The 16997-nt window shown below is 41.6% G+C and overlaps 1 protein-coding gene across 1 annotated transcript in view; it reads right to left on the bottom strand.

Annotated features, from left to right (window-relative positions):
- Window positions 1–13623, bottom strand: part of ARHGAP36 (Rho GTPase activating protein 36) — a 51792-nt gene extending 38169 nt beyond the window's left edge. The window contains exon 1 of the mRNA XM_045471630.1: window positions 13537–13623. The gene's annotated coding sequence lies outside the window, so the exon portion shown is untranslated. The remainder of the gene's footprint in view (window positions 1–13536) is intronic.
- Between the last annotated feature and the right edge of the window lie 3374 nt (window positions 13624–16997).

The raw sequence follows: 16997 nt of genomic DNA, 5'->3' as shown, positions 1-16997 counted from the left end.
ATTGGTTCATGGGACAGCTTAGCTGGACCCTCGTGAGCCTGTTGGGTTAATGGCATTTGACTGTAGATCATGAGAAATCACATCAGTAGCTGTGGGTGGGGGTGGATGGAGCAAGCAGGAGGAGGGCAGAGGAGGGGAAGGGAGAAGAGCAAAAGGGGAGGGAGAAAAAGAGGAAGGAGAGGGGAGAGGAAAATGCAAGAAGGAATTCTCTGACATTTCTGAGCCTGTAGCTTCTCTCACTTTTAACACCTCCTTTGTTAATTGCCATTTGTCAGTTCAATAAGACTTTCTCCAGTATAACTCAATCCTGGAACAACTCAGGCCTTAAAAAAGGACTCAGGGATAGCCCCAAAGCCCTAATTTTCCCTAGCTACTGAGTTGTTTGTCCTTCTCCCCTGCATTCCTATGTTCCAGGTACTGTGGAGGCATATATGAGCACTAGATCTGGCCCCAGGACAAAAGATTGTAAGGACTGACTTTATCTGCCAAGCTACTTTGGGTCTTGCATCAGCCCAAGGCCCCCCTCTCATTACTTCTGGGGCCCAGAACACTCTTCTACTTTCAGCCACTCCTGGCTTATAACTACAGTGCTTATCCACCCTCTAAACCCCAAGAGACTAAGCCAAGGGGCAAGGCAAGGAGGGCCACGAGAGCTGTATCTGCCTAGGACCAGAGAGCAGCCTTGCTTGAAAAGAAGGGCCATAGTTGGGGCCAGATCAAATGGCAGTAAGGCTGTATGATGCACTCAAAGGCTGCATGTGCATGTCAAAAAGCTGAAGACCAGGCTATATTCAGAATGTCTTTTTCTTGTCCTCAGTAGAAGAAATATTTGGCTAGATCACAGGATGGTGGGCCCCCCAGTGCCTTAGCAAATAACAAGAAAATTTGAGCAAGCCTATGCGTGACTGTGGCCTTGACTTTGTTTCCAAGAGAGGGCTGATTTGAGGAAGAAAATTGGGGAGAAAGACTGTGTGGCATTGGTATAGGTCATGGATGGAAGGCTGGGCCACGCTCTGGGGCCCCATTTCCTAGGAATGGGTCTACAGCTTCCTTCACCTCTCTAGGGAGAGATACACCAGTATATCCACCCAAATTGCACATCTTACTGTCCTCAGAGATTCTCCCTCAAATCTACTCAGTAGTAATGAGATGCCCTGAAATGTATGGGGGAAGGAATAGTGATATTAGCACTCACGGCCAGGTTCAAGGACTGAATGCCAAACCTTGGCCTCTCGGTTCTTTTGTCCTTCCTTCTTGCCTCAAAAAAAGAAAAAAAGACGTTCTCTGGGGCCCTTCTCACTGATACTCAGCCCCTCCTACTGGTGCCCCCCCCCAGCCACTAAGGAGCCTCTCACTTCCTTGTCCCTCCAGCCTCTCCCCTTCCCCTGACTCCTTCTCTGTGCCTACACATATCTCAACCTTCCCTAGGAAATATAGTCTTTCCCTTAGCCTTTCTCTACTTGCTCTCGGGTCTACAAAGCTTCTCAAATGGATGGTCTCTGCTATCCACTCACTATTTTACTTCTTGCTACTCCACACCCGCTACCGAAAGCCCTCACTGATTCCTACTTCTACATGCTGTGGCCTCTTGCCAGTTCTCAATCTTCTTGACAAAGTGGCAGCATTAGCTGCCCCAAGATTCCTTAGTCCATACTAATTGAAAGTCCCTCTTTCCTTAGCTGCACCTTCCAGACTGCTGCCTATTCATTATTCCTCTCTCTCACCTGCTTATTCATCTTCTTTTTCCCCCATGGGCTTCTTCCCATAGCCCACACAGATATTCAGACTCTTCCATATGTCTTTGAGGATACTGTGATAGACTAATGTTCTTATCAGTGATTTTTCCTTATCTCTTTGCACTCTCCTCTGGCATCCTAAACAGGAGCATCCTTCAAGGTCCCCTCCTTAATGCTCTGTTATTGTGTGGAGGAGCTCATCCACTCCCACGGTCCTGATCTCTCTAGATTACTCACAACACCTAAAATGTTGTCCTGTGTATAGGACACAGTTAATGTTTATCCAGTTGATTAACATTTGTTAACCGCCCAGTGACTTGTACATAACAAATGTTCCATAAAGGCTGGTATTGGGGGTCTTACAGTTTACAAACATTCTCTATTTATCTGACTTCCTCCTTATTATAACCTGGTGAGGTTGGTTCTTTATCATTCCCACTTTTATAAGAGAGAAGGGGAATGGAGCTAACATTTGTTTTCTGCCTATTCTATACCAAATGCCTTATATGCATATTAATTTAATTTGCACAACAGCCCTGTGAAGTAGCTGTTCTTAGCTACATTTTACAGATGGGAAAACTGAAGCTCAGAGAGATGCCTAAGATTTCAAGGAGTATATAATTTCCTTCCTCTACTATTTCATTGTTCTGTAAATTTGATCACACCAAATTTAGTGAGCAATACTGGGGAGGCATATAAAAGGTATCACAGAGCGATATCATAATTATTGTTTACCTATAAGTATTTTTTTTAGTTTGCATTCCTATGAAATGTAATGTCAGGCATATAAAGAGCTGAAAAGGAAAATAAAATCTTTCTATTTCTAAACATTCCCTGTCTTTCTCCCTGCATATTATAATAATAGGAACTGATTATTGTATGATTACCGTGTGCCAGGCATTATGTTCAGTGCTTTACATAGGGCTACTATTATACCCCAATTTATACATAAGATAATTGTGCCTCATAGGAGTTAAGTAACAGGTTCAAGGACCCCTAGTTAGTTTGTAAGGTAATTGAAATTTTAAGTCAGGTTGGTCTGACTCCAAAGTTAATGTTCTTTCAATGCCACCAAGCTGCATTTCCAAAAGGATAGGGAAACCAAGGGTCAAAGAGATTAAGTGACGTCAAGTCTCCTGACTCTGTATCTTATATTTTTTCACTTTACTCCAGCTGCTTGTATCTCTTTGTCAAAGGGGTTGCTTTGTATTGTCAATGATCTTTATATGTCTGTGGTCTGTCTTCTCAACCACATTGTCAGCTCTGCCAAACCTCTTTAGATCCCCCACAGAGGGTTCTCACTAAATACTTGTCAATTGGTAAGCACGGGGCTCTCTTCAGTTGAGAGAATTATTAATAAACCACCAGGCTTTGACAAAGCCCTTCTCATCTCCAAAGGAGGTGAGCCCTTGGTGCTTAGGAGATGTATCAATTCCTCGCCTTCCCGCAGCTTGAAGTCAGGAGCCCACACTCCCCGCCTCTGCACAGCATCCATTCTCCAGGGAGCCTCAATAGCGTCAGGATATTTCACTGAAGGCTGAATTATGTGTGTGACTCTAGGAGGATGAGGTCCCAGTAAAGCGGGAGGAGAATGCAGGCTGTGATTCTGCACGCAGGTGGACCCTGGGGATATTTCTTGCCATCTGAGATGATGTGTCAACCTCTAGCAGCCACACTCTACAGAATGAGCTCTAAAGATTGATGGTTTCTGTTATTATTGAGAATATTAATAATCATCCTTACATTTATTTGTACAGCAAACTTCCATTTATGCAAAAGGCTTCTGCACAAGATTTCATTAGTTTTAGTTTGTTCTGGCCTTTGGCAAAATCTTTTTGGCTTCAATATTCCCTGAAGAAAAAGTCCTCTGTCCAGCTTTTGAGGAAGGGAATCATCCCAATAAACTGACAGCTGAGACCCTGAGAAGGGAAACACTAGCTGGCTGGAATTGAAGGCCAGCAACTGATTCTGCTGAGCAACATGCTACTGACACATGTCTAGGGATGAACACAGATCCCCCAAGCTTCTTCCTGTTTTTGCCTGTTTCCAGTTCCCTAGAACCAGCCCAGTACCCCTCCCCCAAGCCCATGCAGATACCTAGCTCCTTCTGCCATTAGAATTCACCCTTCTGGGTCCCTTCCCCCATCGATGGCCTCAGGGACACCTCTGTGGAAGCTGGCTCATCAATTATGTCTTCCCTTCCCCCAGACGAATTTTCTCATGCATTTGCATGAGTACGCTCAGCATCCTACAAAGAGACAGGCAGTAGTAATAATCATAGCTAACACTCATGGAGCTTTTACTATGAACCAGGCATAATATTAAGCACTTTTCATGCATAATCTCTCTTCATCTTCATAACAGTCCTATGAGAAAGCCTTATTAGGATTCCCATTTCATAGAGGAGGAAATTGAGGTTCTCAGTGAGTAAGCAACCTGCCCAAGGCCACACAGTTGGCTAATGCAGAATCAGGACTCAGACCCAGCATTCAAACTCTCTGACAGTGACCCTCTTCAGTATACTGTCTCTCAGTATTGGCTTCCATTTTCCAGAAATGAACAGTGAGACCCAGAGACCAGAAGGACATCTAGCATTTAGAGGAAAGAATCTCAGGAAGTCAGAAAAATAGAGTTTTCCTATTTCTGCCAGTAACAGGCTAAATGACTCTGGGTGAGTCACTTAAAAGCCCTTGCTTCTGAATTTGCAAGAAGGGTCCACAGTGTGTGGGATTCAAAAGTGATGAACCAAGGAAGGTTAATCTCTTCCAAATTTATAAAGTTTAAAAAGCACCATGCAAATACAAAGTGTTCCTGATCATAATCCTTAACATTATTATTCCAGCCTATTCATCTACCAATGAACCTGGGATAGAGTTCTGGCCCTGGATTCTGGTGCCATTTAAGTGCCAAGACAAATGGTCTCAGGGAGTCTGGGTGATCCATTATCCAGATATGGATTATTTCTCAGGAGTAAATCGTTAGCCCTGTCGGGAGGCTGATGAATTCTCCCACCACACCTGGGGGCTCATTGCTCTGCATGGGACGTGCAGGGAATACAAGCAGTGGCTGGAGTCACAGTATGACTCTGCAGACAGGGTCCTGGGGGCAGGGAACAAGGATGTTCGAGTTAGATTCCAGGGGGCAGCAAAGACCTCACCCACCCATAAATGAGAAGACAGATAATGAACCCGACCCACCCACAGCCCAGTCCTGGGCAGAAAAGGACAACTTCTTTCTCCTGATGCTTGCAGCCTCCTTAGGGACAACAAAGCACAAAAGAGACTGACAGATGCATACACCAGGGCCTAGTGACAGAGAGATGAAAAGAATGGGCAACAAAAAGGGAAACCCAAGGAAAGAAATGGAGAAAGACAGGGATAAAAAGAGGGAAAGAGGGAGAGAAAAAGGAATAAAATAAAGACTACAAAAAAGACACACATGGAATAAAAGAAGAGTAAAAAAAGAGAAACCCAGGAATGGGAACTAAGATGAAAGGGAGAGAAGAATAAAACAGATTAAGAAAGAAGCCAAAAAAGGAAAAAAAAGATAAATGAGAAAGAAAGAAAAGTTTTTTTAAAAAAAGGAAAATATACGGGGAAGAATAAATCTAGAGAGAAAGGAAATAGAAGCAGAAGAAGAGAAAGGAGAGAAATATAATAAAAAAATTAGAAAGGGGTCTAAAAACACTGGAAAAATAAACCAATAAGAGATAAAGAGAGTGAAAGAAAAGAGATGTGGGAAGGAGGATGGAAGGGAAAAAAAGAGATGAAGAAAGTAGAGAAATATGAAACTCTTCCTCTCTCCTCTCTCCTCTTTGCCTTCTGGAAGTATCCTAATAAAGGGAATTTACCTCCCTATGTCTCCTGCCCGCAGGATTTCCCTCTGAGCTTTGTGACAGTTGGTAGCAATGTGTTTTATTTAAATAGAATCACTTCTGCTAACGAGTCTGTTACTGTATCATCCTTTCCAGGGACCAGATGTCCCTAACCAGTTTAAATGGCCATATCCAAAAGGACCCTTCAGGCATGTGTTTCAATGGTAGATTATCAGATCCTGTTGCTAGGACAGATCTGGAACCTACCTTGACTCTTTCTCCAATAGTAGGATTTCCCCCCCGCCCCAGTATGCCATGATCCTTTTTAACTTTATTGGACTTTCCTTTTCTCCTCTGCAGTTTGAGGCAGATGAGAGGTGGAGGCCAAGCAGGGAGATCTAATACCTGCACCTCCACTTGAATGAGAGGAGCACCATAAAATCTCACTAGATAAAAGTGTTTCTTGCAAAAGAAAAGTTTGAACACCTCAGGGTTACACAGGGCCAGATATGTTCTAAGGGTCCTTTCAGCTCTGACATTCTAGGATTCTATGACTAAGATCTAATTCGTTCAAATCTAAACCCTCAGTAATTGGACAAACCTTGATTGAATTTGCTGAGCAAACATGGCGTCACTGTCTGCCCCAATAAATATTTAGCTGTGGCCCCAGTTTATTGATTTTGTACAGTATCAATATTTCTTGGCACAGTTTCTGACACTGACTGGTAGACCCAAAATGATGTGAAACATACAGGCTCAAGATGCCCTCCCGCGAAAGCCACAGATGGTTTTTGGTGTGTTCATCTGGCTTAGGCTGACACACAGACTACACCACTCCCTCTGGCCTGTGCCGGACACATGGAAGGGTGAGATAGCTGCCTTTGAAAGGGGCATAATGCTTGAGTGGGTGGATCAAGTTGGTTTAGAAGCTCAGGGATAGAGCTGTCTGGCTGGCTCAGTTGGTAGAGCATTCCATTCTTGATCTCAGGGTTGTGAGTTTGAGCCCCACATTGGGTGTAGGGATTACTTTTTAAAAATCTTAAAAAAAATAAATAAAAGAAGCTCAGGGATACTGTTGCCAGCTGATCACAAAGAGAACCTAAGTGAATGGGGCTTGCTTTGTACAGCTCTACTTTGATGATGGGAACATCCCTTACAGCTTCTGTCTCACTCTTCATTCATTCTACAGTGAGTGCTTTCTCCATGCCAAGCTCTGTGTTACAGCTAAGGATACAGATATGAACCAGATACAGTCACATATCTCTCAAATACAGGCATACTTCATTTTACTGAGCTTCCTTTTATTGTGCTTCAGAGATATTGTATTCTTTTACAAACTGAAGGTTTGTGGAAACACTGTGTTTGAGCAAGTTCATCAGAATCATTGCTGTTGGAAACAACAGCATTTGCTCACCTCATGCCTCTGTCACATTTTGGTAATTCTCACAATACTTCAAACTTTTTCATTATCATTTTATTTGTCATGGTGATCTTTGATCAGTGATATTTGATGTTACTGTTATAATTATTTTGGCTAGAAGTTTTTAGCAATAAGGTATTTTTAAATTAAGATATGTACAGTTTTTTAGACCAATGCTATTGTATACTTAATAGACTACAGTATAGTGTAACTATAATTTTTATATTCACTGAGAAGCCAAAAACTTCATTGGACTCATTTTACTGTGGTATTTGCTTTATTGCTGGAACTGAACCCACAGTATCTCTGAGGTATGCCTGTATGTGAGCCGAACTTGAGAAATATTGATGCTGCTCAACATCAACAAACTTAGGCTATGGATAAATATTTATGAGGAGAAATAATTTGGTAGGAATATTAGCATATATTCACACTTTTAATTATTCCCACTGGCAAAACTGATGAATCAGAAACCTTGTTTTGTATGTAGTCTTCAAGAGACATAGAAGTTTTGTAATTAGTTCAGGTAAAATAACTTGGCTAACTTCTAAGTACAACTCCAAAAAGTACAAGCTAGTTTAATACTTCTTGTTAATCTTTTAGTTACACATTCTCAGTGATGAGGTTTTGTTTGTTGGTGATGGTTGAGAGCATTGTTTTTTGGAGAGAATTAAGATATTTACTGGAAGGGAAGATTCATCCCTCTTCTTTCATGCTGCAATGACACTAACCCTGTCATTCCCAAAAAGAAATACATTTGTGTAAGTTTGTCCCCTTGGTTATTCATTTCTTTATTTATTTGGTTTTTCGTCCATACACCAACCATACACCAAGCACCTTGTCTGAAGCTTGTACTGGGTCAGGTGTGGGGGTCACTGAAGAGATTCAGACATAGTCCCTGCCCTTGCAGGGCACACAGTCAAGAAGGGGAACTAACAAATAACTTGGGGACTTTATAATGAGTGCTATATAACAGAGGTGCGGGCAAAGAGAAGCTGGAAAAAAACAAGGATTAAGAGATGAGGGTAGTTGGAGAAGCTTTAAGAGATGAGGTGACCCATGGGTGGGGGGAGGTCTGAAGGTCAGACCTGTTTATCACTATGAGGCTACACGGAGCCACCCTTGTTCTCCAAGCTCTTAATTTTTTTTTAATCAGTAGCACGTATTTTTAAGAGCCACAGAGCTACACAGCAAGATCAGTCTGGCTGGGGTTATCCCAGTAGCCTGCATCAATTTAACTGCTTCAATTTAAGATAAAATATATCCATTCTTTAAAAACAAAACAAAACAACAATACAGTGAAGGAGTTGGTCAGAGACTGGTTCCTATCCCCTAACTCCAGTTTCTTGAAATCAGACATTCCTTGCTCTCCCTATACATACCCTTTCTAGCAGAATTCTTCTCCCAAGGGGTAAAAGGGTTTGAGGAGTACTGGGTACCATGGTTGCTTGAAAATTATTCACATTCCAAAAGAGCCTTAATGATTTCCAAGATAATTGGTTGTAGAAATAAGTCCTTCTAAAAACCCAACAATAGAATATTCGTGATGCCACAGTATGATTCAGAGCATTTGGCCTTAATTACTTTGATTGTCCGCCAGGATTTAATATATGAATATTACATTGCGATCTTCAATTTAATTTCTTGTGTAAATGGATTGTGGCAGAATCCTGTAGTCCTGGAACTGGCACATAATTCAGCGTGGGAGACACTATCTTAACTCATCTCATTACTCAAGCCATTTGTTGTCCTTCAGGCTTTGACAGCCAGGAGATGGGAAAGTAGCAGAGGTGATGTGATCTCTCAACCTGGGTCCAGACAGACATGAGCCATAGTCTCTACTGATTACGTTGTTACACAGACACAGACAGCACTTGTTTTCAGAAGAAAAAAACATTCTTGTCAATTTGCAGCTGTGTGCCCTGGTCTTTCTTAGCATAATGGAGTGGAAAAAGCTGGGACATGGATGCAAGAAGCCTGGGTTCTAGTTCTAACTTGCAGTATAACCTTGGAAAAATCCCATAATTTCTCACCATGGGCAGGTCTCCAAATCTCTCAGCTTTCAATTCCTCATCACCATTAAAGAGAGAACTACATGATCTCCAAGTGCTTTCCAGAGTGAAGATTTTCTGACCTATGAGATTTGACCACATGTCAAATCTGACAGTCTTGGTACCATGACTGATATAAGGTTGTTTCTATCCATCCTGTGAATAATAAGCAGCCCCCTAAGGATGAGCAAACTCAGAATGAAAGAAGGGAGAAAGAGACAGGGAAGATCAGTGAGAGGGAGAGAGAGAAAAATATAGAGAAGATGAAGAAACAGCTCTGAAGCATTAGTGAGGTGTCTCCCAGGGCCTGGGTGAGCTAGTTAAGATCTTAGCAAACTGGGGGTCATTTGGGCCTGGGCATCCTAATAGAAATTAGAGGGAGAAAATGAGATTAAAAAAGTATTGAATGCTAATCCACAGTGTTGGAGAATTTATTTGTAGCTCATTTAATGGACAAAGAGCTTACAGCTAGAGTGTATAAAGAACCCCTACAAATGAATAAGAAAAAGGCAAGAAAAAATAGACAACATACTTAAGTAGAAACTGTACAAAAGAGTATATCCAAAAATCAATAAACATATTAAAAGGTTCTTAACCATACTAGTCACCAGAAAAATGCAAATTAAAGCACAATGAGATACCATTGCACACCCACAGAATGATTACAGTTTTAAAAGCTAATAATACTAAATGTTGATAATCATTTGGAGCAATGGAAGAATATGAATTGGTACAACAGTTCGGAAAGCTGTTTAGGAGCATCTACCAAATATGTGCAGCCCCTATGACTCGGTGATTCCTCCTCTAACAAAAATGCATGCACATAGGCACCAAAGTCAAACAAAAAATATCCACAGTAATATCAGTCATAATAGCTCCAAACAGGAAATGGTCCATATGCCCATTTACAATCAAATAGATAAGAATAGATAAGTAAGTTGTGACACATTCATAAAAGGGAAAATTATACAGCAATCAGAAGGAACAAAATAAGCTTTGTGCAACAGCTTGGATGAAACTCACAAACATAATATTGAATCAAAGAAGTCAGACATAAGAGTACATACACATATATAAGTATATAAAAATTAATAACTCACAAAACTATAATGGTTAGAGATGTATGCTAAAAAGCACAGGAATAAATAAAAGCACAGAGTGATTATGTAAAAGTCAGAGTAGTTGTTACCTTCAGGAGGGAGGAAAGGGGTTGTGATTAAGGAACAGTCACAAGTTGGGCATCAGGGATGCTCGTAATATTCTATTTTTGACTGGGTGACGGCTAACATAGGTATTTCATTGACTAAGCTGTACACTTAGGATTTATGCACATTTCTTTATGTGTGATATATTTCACACACATAAGAAAAATCTTTAAAAATACGAAAGTAGGAAAAAGCCAAAGACAAATCTTTGTCTCAGACTGTGACCCCAAGTTCTATGTATCCTTTCCACCCCTTGCTTCTAGCAATGGGATCCTAAACTTTAAACAACAGAAGGCAGAGATTGTGTCCTATTTCTCTCTGTATCCATCTGCCACAACTCCCCCATCTTTAAAGCCAGCCTGACCCACACTTAAACCTAACCAGCCAATTGACTGACCAATTGACTGAAGCCAAACCTTCATACTACCATCCCTGTTGCTATCTAGGCTCCTTTCTCATTCCTCCCATTCTTAAACTATTATTGTTTCATTTTAACTCTTTCTCCTGAGTCTGTATTTTGTCTCTTATTTCCAGCTTTGTTCATGTTCTTTGGGCCAATGACTGAGTGACCCACCTGGGTTTCCTTGGCTTGAACCTCAGCAATTCCTCCTTCTCCAAATACTTGAATATCTACTTGTTTTGCTGTGCAGCTTCCTCTGCTCCTGGCTGACTCAGATAGGGAATCCACCCCCACCCCACCCCCAGAGCTACCAGGTTGTAGCATAACTCTACGTTAATATGTCTGTCATGAAATACATGAACATTCATGCTAAGTGGGAAATATAAAAACTGTCAATATCTTAATGTAAGTTAAAATTAATTTTAACATCATAATTGTGAGAAACTTTTTAGTTTTCAGAATTTTATAATTTTGGAAGTTCAAATAAGGAATTATAGTTTGTAGTAGGAACCCAATGCTTATTTGGTAGATGGATGGAAGCATGAATGGATGCAATACATTATATATATTTGTCCTCCCAAATAAGTGACAAATGTGAATTTAACAAGTCTTCATAGCTTTAACCAAGAGTACTCAATTTGGGGCACTTTAGATTCCACTGCTGGCAAGAGGAACACTATTATAAAAATCTACCATCTAGGCCTACTACTGCATCATGAAGGGCCTGCCTTGACTCAGGTGGCCACCACTGAGCTGATCAGTGGCCACTCCTGTGCATAAAACAGCAAGTCGTTTTCCTTACTATGGGGCTGTGGACAAAGTAAGCCTAACTAGAAAGGGAAAATTGGCATGGCAAGTACGCAGGGCTATTCCATTGGGTCTGATATGAAAGGAAAGGATGGGCTATATGTTATCTTGAGGTGATCCTCCTTAAGTAGACTCTCAGTCAGGCTTTGAAAGTTATTGAGTGGCAGTGAGTTTGAAATCACCCTCCCCAGCAAGTATTCAGAGTGCAGTGAGTTTATATTGCTACTTAAGGGTAGAGCTTGGTATAAGGGTACTATATCCTGTTGCGCCAGCATGCTCCAGAAACAAAGAAGGGAGTTCTAGGAGAGGCTAGCAAGGGATTAGAGTATGAGTCAAAGCCAAACCTTCAGGTTCCCCTATCAAGGAGATGCCAAGGATTCATGGGAAAATTCAGCAGGGGAAAACCACATAGCTACTTCTGGGACCAATGGCTAGAGGGAAAAACTAATGGAGAAGGGGAGGGTTGAGGAGAGGTTAGAAGGCTCAGCCTCAGAGCTCCATGGCCCTGGGCTGTTTGCTCCTAGAAAGTGGAGACTATGAGTGTGACTAGCTCACTATAACCCATAGCAATGCCTCAAGCTTTACAGCCTTAAAACAAGGGGACAGGACTTATGTTATCTCTAAGATCTCTCCCTAGTATAGTTTTTACCACCCATGAATCTATGATTTTCTTCTAAAAATTCTTATTGTTTCTCATAAGAGTAACGCATGTTCCTTACTAAAAACTTTGAAAATTAGATAACTACATGAAAGTTTACATTCACCTACCATCATACCTCTCACACATATAAATGTATTCCTTTTTGCTTGCTTGGGTTTATTTTCCATCTGTTTGTAAAATTGTGATAATAGAATTTTGTATTTTGAGTAATACACTAAACTATATCATGAGCATTTCTATGTCATCACAAAAGCTACAATTCTAGTCTAATTTGCATGCCCATTGGACATTGTGGGGCACACTAAAAAGTATAAAATGTGTGCTTTACCCTTATAGAACTTACCATCTGGTCGAGAAGGTGAGACTGATATACATGAAACCAATAGTGAAAAACAAACGAAATATAATTACATGTCATTTCTTGGGACAGACTGGAAGGATAGTACAAATCCAAATGAGGGAGAGGTTGATATCGACAATCAAAATGAGGGAAGTCTCCCAAAGAAAGCAGGACTTAAGCTGGCCTTTAAAGGATAAGAAAATGAGAATGAAGAAAGCAGAAGCGTCATGGAAGCAGAAGCAATGAGGGGAGGCTGGACTGAGCAATAAAAATCCCTTTATGCTTTGTTGTTCATAATGATACAGAACTACCCATGGCCAAGGTTTCTGGACTCTCCAGGGGCTGGTCTTACACATGAACAACTAAAACCAAGTCTCTAACCTAAAGGGGATTTGGAAGATAAATGCATGAAAAAATGAAGTACTCACACGAATGTGACAATAGCTTAGGCTCAGATGTTTTTCAGTTTAGTAATATATTTGTTTCTTTCTTGCATCTTGAACAGTGATGGCTCAAACATCATGATGCTAGTTGCTAGAGTCCCCAAATGGACAACTTGCTATGTAGATAGCTGATTACATGACTCCAGAGCCCTGGTAACAGTCAATTCAGTACTGTGGGCTGGTAATCATAAGAAGTGAGAAATGAGAAAATGCCTATGGCATAAGCCTTTTTCTCCATCTACTGAAGAAACAGCTGAAAAACTCATTGACAAAGTTAATTAAACCACATCTGTGGTCTTTCCAGTGGGACTAGAAGTTTCTTAGGTGCAGGAAACCTGTGGTTTGAAAAACAATAGAAAGTTACCCTCGCACAAAATACCACAGTTCGAAAATTCATTTGTGATGCATCAGGAAGTGCCCTTGCCTATGGTCAGGAGATTTGCCACTAACTAGCTGTATGACTTTGACCAAATCATTCCATTACCTCTTTAAGTTCATCTCAGTTTTCTTCCTCATCTGTAAAATGGGAAATATTCCAAAGTTCCCTTTTGGCACAAAAACTCTATGAGCCTATGATTTCTTTGGACAACCACAGCCTTTCAGATTTCAGGAATCCCCTATGACAATGCAAATAACTGTGAGAAAAGACTACTTCTTACCCTTGTGTTGCCGGTCACCACCATACCTGGGAAACGAAGTCCTTTGGGGAATGGGACCAGGAGAGCAAGCAGGCCCAGCCTACATGGGGGAGGCACAGAAAGAAGTGGGTGTGCCCCTAAGATGTCACCAGTTAAGCAGACAAAGGATCTTGATACCTCCTCTTCTATCTGCCTCTCCCCTGAGTGCCCAGCAGCAGGCTGTGCCTGACTGGGTGCCTACGTAGGTGCCTGCTCACCACAGGGTGCCCTGGCTGCCAGCATGCTGTTCCAAGCCAATGGGAGAACCCTAAGGGGAAGTACCCTGGGGCCAATCATAGATGGCAGTATCTCTTTAATGGTCAGAGAGACTGCATCTTTGGCTCCTTTTCATTGGTTCAGGCCAACTGAAAGCTCTCTGGATTCTCAGCCAATGCTGAGCCATCAGCCAACAGGAGTGGGCTCGGCTGCTGGATCCTGTTTTCCTCTGAGGCTGATGGGTAGCCCTGCCTAAGGGCTGCCCTGTCTCCCCACTGTCATTCCTGACTGAAAACTTTTGCTACGAAGCACAGAAGGCATGAACAGTGGGACCTAATCAAGGCAACCTGATTAAAGGTAGGCATGCTGGGGGCCAGGGGCTATGCCCAGCCCTAGCCCCCACAGGTGAGTGCAGGCAAGCCAACAAAGGGAGAGAGAAAAGCAGGTTTAACTGGTGTGAGTGGGCACTGCAAGACTAAAGCTAATGGCAGATACTGACAGGTAAAATTCTTCTTACTTCCTTCCCACAAGCCATTAGTATCCAAGTGACTTGTCCAAAATCCTATAGCGCCTTCTATATTCTTGCCCTATAACCCAAACCACAGCCAGGAAAGAGTTCTTTCCAAGAGAGTGAGAGAGGTTTGTTGGTGTTTTGGCTCCCAATTGGAACCTGTGTTTCTTGCCTAGGATGCCCACAATGCCCGTAGATAGACTTGGTGGCTCTGGACTCCAAGGACACATGGGTCCTATAATCTATGCTCCTTACATCTCAGACTGCAGTCTTAGCAGTTCCTCATATGCTTTAAGAAAGGCTATGACTGTGGGTTAAGCCCTTACTAGTCTGGGTAGCTATCACTTTGCTCCTTGACCACTGCCACTATTATTAGTGCCATCCAAGGGCAAAACCCCAAATCTGGGCAGCCACTTAAGCAATTTGTACACACGAGGCAGAGTGAGAGAATATAGGTTTAATGCAAGGCATTCCACATTTCTGGAGATATTCAGTCATTTATCAAACATTTGTTGAGTGCCTTTTATGTGGCAAGCCCTCTGCTAGGTGCTAAGGGGGCAAAGAAAAGTAAGACACATGGGCTTTTGGTGAATACCACCAGGGCTGGACCAAGGGAAGAAAGTGTCTTGAGCATTGGTTACAAACTACTGTTTATGTCCTTTAGTGACTGACCTGATGTTATAGTTGGTTTTGGAATGCTCCAGAAATGACCCTTGGTAAAACCAAACAGATATGTCTATATTTTCAATGCCCTTAAGGTGCTCCTCTTAAAACTTTTTTTTTTTTTCAGAAAAGAATCTGCTACAAGATTGCTATTAGGCCTTGGGCAAGTCCATTCTCAACTCCATCCTCAAAATAAGAAGTTTGGGCTAGGGGTTATGAAGCCCTTTTCAAATCCAAGAAACCATCTAGTGGTCTGTAGTAAGCAGTCATTTACTCCTCAGTATAAATTTAAGTATCTGTGTTCCTTCTGCTTAGGCTTAGGTACATTTTAAGCTAAAATTTTTAAGCTTATTTTTTTTTCATCCAATTATGGAATGAAAGGCTTTGTCAGTTGGTGAAGAAATTTCAGGGATCTTCCTACAAAGGGAAGAAGTATATGCGGAAGGGGAATGAGGAGGAAAGGGGATATAATAAACCTCCCCAATATCCTAATATCCTCTTTCTTCAAGCTGTGGGGCCCTGCATTCTGTTGGGGCTAATCCGAAACCATAGTTTCTGATAAGAAGAATCATTAAAAACATAAAGACCTCTTTTGGGCTTAAAATGCTTTAACACTAAGAAACCTTTGTAACAATGAGCATAGAGGGTTTGGTGGAAAGCTCTGAGTATATGTTACACAGGCCCATGATGCAGGGATCACCACAGCATCTCTGCCCATTACTCTTCTTTCCTTCCTATTTCATGTTCCTTTGGAGCTTAGATCTCACTCCCACTGGCCACGAATATTTTGAATGACACAAGGTCAGGAAAAAGGACAGTGATTCAGAAATGCACATAATTCCTTAAGTAAATTTAATTGTAAAAGACATCTAATCAATCCAGTCCCCTGTCTGAACATGGCAGCTAAAAGAAGGAAAGGAAAGCTTTTGCATTTTACTCCAAACCAAAATTAGAAGCCAAAGGGGGTGGGATCAATGAATCCAAATCAATGGTCTATATTTATGTTTCTTCTATGGTAGTGCTGATTTGCAGCTCTCCAGGTGCCAAATGGCATCTGGGAAACATTACTCCATCCCCCAATTGACGTAATAATTAGATTGCATAAATGGCTCCTCTGTGCTCACTGCCAGCCCAAGAGACAAATGTTATTGGTGAGCCAATCAATCTTTTCTCCTGTTAAAGTTTGAACCTGCATCAGCAATTATGTTGTGGAGGTCAAAAGCCACCCAAATGAGTGAAAACTGGCAAAGGTGAATTTTGAAAGTGGATTATACTGCATTATTTCCCAGCAGTGTGTGTATGGTTGGGACCTGGGCAGGTGTATGAACATATCCACAACTGGACATACCAGAAGGGGCCAAAAGAAGAAAAGAATGGCTAGTGACATCTTCTGCAAGACTTTGCTTTTCTCTCTTCCTGTTGTCTGCTTCCTACTTAGATAGACCAAGGGGCTAAGAAAAGTATGGCAGGGGAAAGCATTAGTCATTTGGTGTTAGTCTTTGTGGTAGGCCGAATATTGATTCCCCCCAAATATATCCACATTCTAATACCCAGAACCTGTGAATATTCCCTTAAATGGGATTTTGCATATGTGATTCACTTAAGGTTCCTAAGATAGTGAGATTATTTTGGATTCTCTGGATGGATATCTTGAATATCTTGAATGCAATCATAAGTGTTTTTATAAGAGTGAGTCAGAGGAAGATTATAGACAGGCAAAGAGAAGGCAATATGACTAGGGATGCAGAGATGGGAATGATGTGGTGCAGCCACAAGCCAAGGAATGCTGGCAGCTACCATAAACTGGAAGAAACATAATCTCCTATAGAGCTTCTACAGGAAGCATGGCCTTTGTCAACACTTTCATCTTGGCCCAGTGAAACTGATATCAGAACTTCTGGCCTCTAAATTGTGAGGTAACAAATTTATGCTGTGTTGACCCTGACAGTTTCTGGTAATTTGTTGTAGCAGCCATAGGAAACTAAAGTAGTCCTTAATTACTAAGCTTAGGTCACAGGTCAAGTGATAAAGCATCTTCCTGTTATAAAATGAA

This window comes from Leopardus geoffroyi, chromosome X (assembly GCF_018350155.1).
Source record: "Leopardus geoffroyi isolate Oge1 chromosome X, O.geoffroyi_Oge1_pat1.0, whole genome shotgun sequence".
NCBI lineage: Eukaryota > Metazoa > Chordata > Mammalia > Carnivora > Felidae > Leopardus > Leopardus geoffroyi.
This window is presented reverse-complemented; position numbering and strand designations above follow the sequence as displayed.